Source organism: Hibiscus syriacus, unplaced genomic scaffold, assembly GCF_006381635.1.
Source record: "Hibiscus syriacus cultivar Baekdansim isolate YM2019G1 unplaced genomic scaffold, ASM638163v2 tig00110065_pilon, whole genome shotgun sequence".
In the NCBI taxonomy this organism is placed as follows: domain Eukaryota; kingdom Viridiplantae; phylum Streptophyta; class Magnoliopsida; order Malvales; family Malvaceae; genus Hibiscus; species Hibiscus syriacus.
The window spans coordinates 2,834,524-2,841,884 of record NW_024062585.1 but is presented as its reverse complement, the minus strand read 5'-3'; the positions used below and the strand labels follow the sequence as shown (position 1 = coordinate 2,841,884).

The 7,361-nt window shown below is 31.4% G+C and overlaps 1 pseudogene; it reads left to right on the top strand.

Moving 5' to 3' along the window:
* The first annotated feature begins 2,389 nt into the window (after positions 1 to 2,389).
* Positions 2,390 to 7,361, top strand: part of LOC120214530 — a 28,616-nt pseudogene continuing 23,644 nt past the window's right edge.

The window sequence follows — 7,361 nt, the reverse complement described above, 5'->3', positions numbered from 1 at the left end:
TACCACCTCTAGAGATAAGCTTCATGCCCAAGGAATGAATTTGGGGGTATGATGGGTATTTTGAGTGTAAAAAACCCAAGAATACCCTTAGATATGTTTATTATAAAAAGACACCACACAAGTTAGAGAAAATGACAGTTACCAAACTTGAAAAATCATAATCTTCTCCATTCTCTCCATCATTTTTCTTCCTCCATTTTTCTTGGTGTTCCTCAATTGGTGAAGCTCGAGGAAAGTGGCGTAAGCATTCGAAAGGAGCTCACGCTATAGCCATTCATGGTGGTTTGAGAAAGCGCCAGCCGTGCACATCGAGTGTTTTCTTCTCCAAACTTTGCTCCATTGTTTAAATATTGAAAACTTATTTGGGTTGTTTGGTTGAATGAATGATTGGATATTTTCCATGGTTTATTCGAACCCCGCCATGAACTAAGCTAAATTTGGTGGGGTTCATTTGATGGATGCTTGAAAACTTTGTTTTAATGGTTGATTAATGTTTATCTTTTGATTTTACTGGTTTTGTTTATGTATTTCATGGTGGTTTGAGAAAGCGCCAGCCGTGCACATCGAGTGTTTTCTTCTCCAAACTTTGCTCCATTGTTTAAATATTGAAAACTTATTTGGGTTGTTTGGTTGAATGAATGATTGGATATTTTCCATGGTTTATTCGAACCCCGCCATGAACTAAGCTAAATTTGGTGGGGTTCATTTGATGGATGCTTGAAAACTTTGTTTTAATGGTTGATTAATGTTTATCTTTTGATTTTACTGGTTTTGTTTATGTATGCCTCATCTTCCAATATTATAGGAGGCATGAACGTGTCCATTTCTTAGATGAAGAGTAGATGTTCGAGAGAAATCTAGCCATTAATTCTTAAGTGTTTGAGAGAAACTTGAGTAAGAATAACATAAACAATGAGATATAATTAATCATTATAGCCTAATCACTTAGTACTTGAGAGAGACTAAGCTAGGATTTCAACGACTAAGAGGGGTAGTGCATCATCAATAGTGTAAGATGCCATAGTTGAGACTGAGAAGAGATACCGTGACATTCTATTTTGTTAGGTTCTTATGACTAGAGATAGTGAGAACACTTTTGCCAAACTCCGTCAAGCAAGTAAGGCATTAATAGACTCAATCAGCTAGAGAGATAAATTTTCAGCTCCTTAAGTGTCTCCCCACCAATCATTTCTGAAGTAGTTTCCCTTGTGAGAATTATCAAGTTATTCCATTTATTTGCTATTTTTTTTACCATTTTACATTGCCCTGACATTTTCATTTTTACTCATTATAAACTGTTCTCTTATCACGACAAAATTTATCTGCTTAGTTCACTTCACACTTTTCTTGCATCGAAAACTTTTTTCATATGTTCATACAATTTGCCACTGCATATTTTCATTGTTTATATCATTAGACTTAGATACTTAAGATTAGTTAGTGACACCTATTCCTAGTTGTAGCAATCTTTTAAAAACCCTTCAGTCCCTGTGGAGACAATACTCACTCATCACTTTATTACTTATTGTGATTGTGTATACTTGAACATCATTTGCATATAATTTATAGTACCCACAACACGCAACAGACATCGATCGTTTGGGTTAGGAAATTGAAATTGAGAATTAGGGATTTAGATTTAGGGATTGTTGGTCACGATAAAGACGACAATTGATTAATGGGTAGGTGGCAAAGGTAGTGACTGTTTGACGATGACGATGGTAACTGGAGATGGTCGACAACGGTTGGTAATGGGGTTGAAATGAGATATTTTAGTTTTTTAGTTTTTTTATAATTTCAGTAAAAATGGAATTTTTTTTCAAAAAATAAAATTTTCTTTTTAATTAAAAATACTATTTTATTATTAAGAAATTAGAAAATAGATGTTGGACACTTAAAAGTATAATTGAGAAAACGTTAAACACCTATTTTTAGCGAAAAATTCTTTTAAAACTAAAACGTTTTTAATACATAATTCAGACACTTATTTTTGTATTACACCTAAAAAACTTTATTAGAGCCAAATTAATCTAATTAATTTATTTGAATAAATTTTGGTTAATACAAAAACAGACACAATTAAATAAACTTTGTTTCAACCTAGTTAATAAAATTTTAAAAGATTTCAATTCAATTAATAATTAAAAAAATCAATTGATTTAACTTTAAATAATTCAGTTAGATCAATATCGAATTAACGATTTGAAAACCCTTGTTACATTCAACCACAATCAACATTTCACTAGGATGAAAATTGGATCTGGATGGTGATGAATCCAATCCCTAAAACGCATCCAACAAGTGTAGCTTCGAGGTCTTGAACAGATAAAGCACTAACCGCCCCACTTCCCACTGTGCGATCCATCCATGCGTATAAAGCAGAGTTCCATTTCTTCGGTCGACCGTATATAAATGTCCCTGCGCTTGCTTGGCAGTGGCACTAGTAATATTCCCACTTGGCTTCTTTTCAATCGCCCCCTTTTCGCGCCTAAGCTGATCTCTCCTTTCTCTCCACTCCAGATTTCATCCTTCGCTATGTCTTATCGCCCTAACTACCAAGGTGGCCGCCGGGGCGGCGGTCCCAACTCCGGTCGCAGCAGTGTACGACGAGGAGGTGGAAGCGGGGGAGGCGGACGCGGAGGTCGTGGTGGCGAGCAGCGCTGGTGGGACCCGGTTTGGCGTGCTGAGTGCCTCCGTCAAAAGGCCGCTGAGGTATCTAAATGCTGTGAAGTTTTGTTTTTGGCTGCTTGAAATTGTGCAATGAAGGTTTAAGCTGCTAATTTAAGTGTGCTCATTATGTAATTAGCCTCTGCTTTTGGTTGTTTTCTGATTGACATTTGGATACATAGGTAAAATCTCGGCAATTTTGAATAATTTTAATAGATATAACAAGAGTTTCAAATCGCGGTCGTGATTTCGGTCATTTCGAGTTTATTCTGATTATGGCGGTCGCAAAACTCTTATTTCGCGTACGAAATCATATTTTCGAACCGTGATTTAAATCCCTGAATACAACTTTTAAATATCAACATTCATAATTATTCTTTGAATATTAGTGTATCAAAATTTATTTTTTTCCCTTGTTTTTATCCTAACAGTTTAACTTTTTATCATTTGCTGTTGGTTGGAAGTAAATCTTTGTAAGAATAAAAAATTGAGTAATAAAATTAAGGGTAAAGTATAGTAATGGTCACTGAACATTTCTGAAGCTTGCATTTAGGTTTCCCAACTTTTAAAATTTGTAATACAGTCTCAACATTTATTCCGTTTGCAATATGGTCCCCCAACTTAAATCACTGTTAAAAAATTAGGGTAAATTATATAAACGGACATTGAACTTTTCAGGCACTTGAATTTAGGTCCCCAACTTTTAAAACTTGCAAAACAGTCCCCCAATAATTTTATTTTCTTATTAAATATAGATGTATAGAAAATATAAATGATTCAATTTATATTTAAATGTATGAATCATTTATATTTTTGATATATTATTTTTCTTGTATAAACTAGTATTTAAAATATTTTATTTTAATCAAAATATTTCAATATACGAATAAAAATATATTTATAAATGTATATTTTATTTAGATGTAAAAAAAAAATATATTCATATATTAATGTATGAATCATTTATATTTTTGAATATTTTATTTTTAATAAGAAATTAAAATTATTAATTATATTAGAAATACTCAACTTAAGATTATATATATATCATGAATTATAAATATGAAAAATATAATTATTAAATTTAGTTTAAAAATATAAATCTTAAATTTATTCTTTTAAAATATTGTATCAACTAATATTTAAAAAATATATTAAATCTATCAAACAATTTATCAAATATAATATTTTTATTGTAAAAAATATAATATTTTCCCATCATTTATTGCTTTCAAATTTTTTGCCGAAGTTCAAATCTCATTATTTCCATTTTCCATTATATTCTTTTTTTTCTAGCATTGGTCATACTATTAGTATATGTATTATTGTATATCTCTTACACAAACGATGGTGTTAGCTTAGTAGCTCCACCCTGTATCTTTCATTTGCGTGACTCAGGTTTGAGTTTGCCAAGACCCAAATTTTACTTCTTTGTAACTTAATTTTCTTCTAATTAGGTGGTGACATGTGTACCAATAACATATATCATGATCATGTGTTAACACATGATCCTGGTTAAATGATTAATTTATTAAATTTTATTAATTTAGGACCAAATTGATAGCATATAAATAATTAGGTGGTGACATGTGTCACCAATGACACGTGTCATGATCATGTGCTAACACATGTCAGATCCTAATTAAATGATTAATTTATTAATTCTATTAATTTAGAACCAAATTGATTATATAAATAATAAAGACTGAATGTAAATAATGTCAATTCCTTTTAACTGCCACTTCATTTGTATCAATTGGTAACGACTATGGCTTAGTTGAAAAGTTAAATAATTATGTTGTATGATTGATAAATTTAAAAGATCGATGACAAAAGTAAAAGGGCTAGATAGTTAAGTTGTCAACCTAGTAGTTTACACTTTTATTTATACGTCAAAATAACATTTTATAAATTTAAAATTCGAATTATTTTAAACCTCTTCTATATCCTAACTACTTTTTTTAATTAAAAAATTTCTTCAACAGATAAGAATTATACTATATTTATATAAAAAATACGTATCACATGAAATAAGATGAAATTAAATATAATAAATCTGACATAATTGAATTTAATTGAATTTTTGGAATTTAGGGTTTAGAATGAAATTGAATTACTTTGGAAATTGGGGTTTAGAATGAAATTGAGGACTGTTTTGCAAGTTTTAAAAGTTGGGGACTTAAATCAAGTGTCTAAAAGTTCAATAACCTTTTTATAATTTACCCTAATTTCTAACGGTGGTTTAAGTTGGGGGACCATATTGCAAACGGAATAAATGTTGGGGGACTGTATTGCAAGTTTTAAAAGTTGGGGGACCTAAATGCAAGCTTCAGAAATGTTCAGTGACCATTACTATACTTTACCCTAAAATTAATACAAAAAGGAAGTTTATTATTATTATTATTATCATTAAATATACTTTTGCTTTTGTTTAGATGGAAGTTCTTGATGAGGCTGAGTGGTGGGATAAGATGAATAAAATGAAAAAAGGACAGGAGCAAGAGATGATCTTTAAACGAAATTTCAGCCGTTCTGACCAACAAGTTCTTTTTGATATGGCCTACGAATTAGGTCTTTACTTGTATGTGTTCTATAACCGCTTCTCAATAGCATCATATTTATGTTTGAATTTTGTTTTTCTCTATCATTTTGTCGAAGTAAAGTGGTTGCTTTTCATTCAATATATATACTAATTTTTTTACTTAATTGTTACAATCCCCACCCCACCCTTGATTTTGCATTTGTGGAAAGAAGTCATGCATATAATAAAGGGAAGGCTCTTTTGGTTAGTAAAGTTCCATTGCCAAATTATCGTGCAGATCTTGATGAACGCCATGGATCAACACAGAAACAGGTTAAAACTGAGTACAATCTGTATTCTTTATGTCATTGTATGCTTACTGAGCACGTTCATATAAGTTCTCATTTTCCAACTTTTGTACAGATTCAAATGTCTACAGAAACTGAGAGGCGAGTTGGAAATCTTTTGGATATCTCAAAGAACACAAGGTTGGGTGATGATTCTGGAGTGGCATCTAGTAGAGAAGCCATAAAGCCTATGCCCGATGCCAAAAGAACTGATTTAGTTGCTACAAGTGAACTGATTCTTCGAAGGAAAAATTCAGTGCTGAACTCAAGAAAAAGCAGGAAAACTTGAATGTGTGTATTCTAATCGTGGCATGCTATTTATACTCCTTCCGTCCCACTAAATGTGTCCATTATTAACTTTTAAAAACTCAAATTTTAAACTTTGACCATGATTATTTTAAATATTTGATTTAAGGTTTCTAAAATATTTTTTTTTTCATATTTTTATCAATAATAAATTTCAAATAATAATGAATCAAAGTTAAAAAAAGTTTGAGTAAAAAGTCAACAGTGGACAGCTTTACTGGGAAAGAGGGAGTATCGTTTTTGTTAAATCTATATGTCCCTGCGGTTCAGGTTGCTCTACTTAAATATTTTACACGTTATTTAATCTCGTATAGGTAAGTAACAGTGTGAAGGTGATGCGGTCTTTCAGAGAAAAACTACCTGCATTCAAAGTGAAAGCCGAGTTTCTAAAAGCTGTTGCTGAAAATCAAGTCTAATACTTGTTAAACAGTTTCTCCTGAATTCAGATAGCATCACTTTCTTTCTTTGGTGTTACTAGCTTGCTGATGGCATGTTTTATTCTGTAAACCAGGAGAAAAGAGGTGATAGTGATAACTAGATGCTATTGTAGAAGTGTAACAATTTTTTTATGTATATGTTCGAGCCTTTTTGATGTAATTGCACATTCCTTTTCTTAATGGAAAGAAAGGAAGAGCTTTCCACGTGCTAGATGGTCCAAATTGATCAGCGCATATATATTTCATAGCCCCTTTTTTCTTATTAGGCTATTATGAAATTATATATTAGATGTTTTGGTATGTTAAAGCCTATACTAAAATTGTAGTCTCTCTATGTGCAGTGTATTATGAAGTTATTTATTAGTTGTTTTGGTATGTAATATTCATACGCTAAAATAATAGGCTCTTTATACACATGCTTGTGTTCTTGGAGGATATGCTGAAAAGTTTGCATGTAAATTTCAAAGAGAGCTACTATAAGAGTTGAGGAACTTCATGTAAAACCAAGCTGAGCTAGTAAAAAGCTTTAGTTCATGCTCAATTGAATTCTTGTTCATTGAACTCAAATCAAGCTGTGCTCAAGCATTACTAAAAAAACTTGACGCCACTAGTGTGACTTGATTAAGCTTTGTTTGTTGCTGTTTAATTACATGAAAACTGCTATTATAGGATAAAGTATTGTGCTATATCTTTATCTGCATATTAAATATTAAAGTTATTAAAAAGGAATTTAACTAGGCTTGCAATTTTATTAAATCAACTACGTAAGTATTTAAATGCTCCAAATCAACTTGATTTCATCTTCTATAAAAAAAAATCAACTTGATTTCACACTTTCACCACTTGAACTATTGAAGCTCAAGTTTATCTCCATGATGAATAAACCTAGTTCAATTATTCAATGAGTTAGCCTAATGAGCTTGCAAGTATGCTTACTTGCATACACTCCAAAGGAACTATAAGAAGAGGACATGAAAAATGTAGTCAATGATGAGTTTCAAAACTCCACAGTTTCTAGATTTTGGATTCCTCTTCATGGTCAATATTGCTTTCCCTGTGTCTCCTTCATCCTTCATCCTCTGT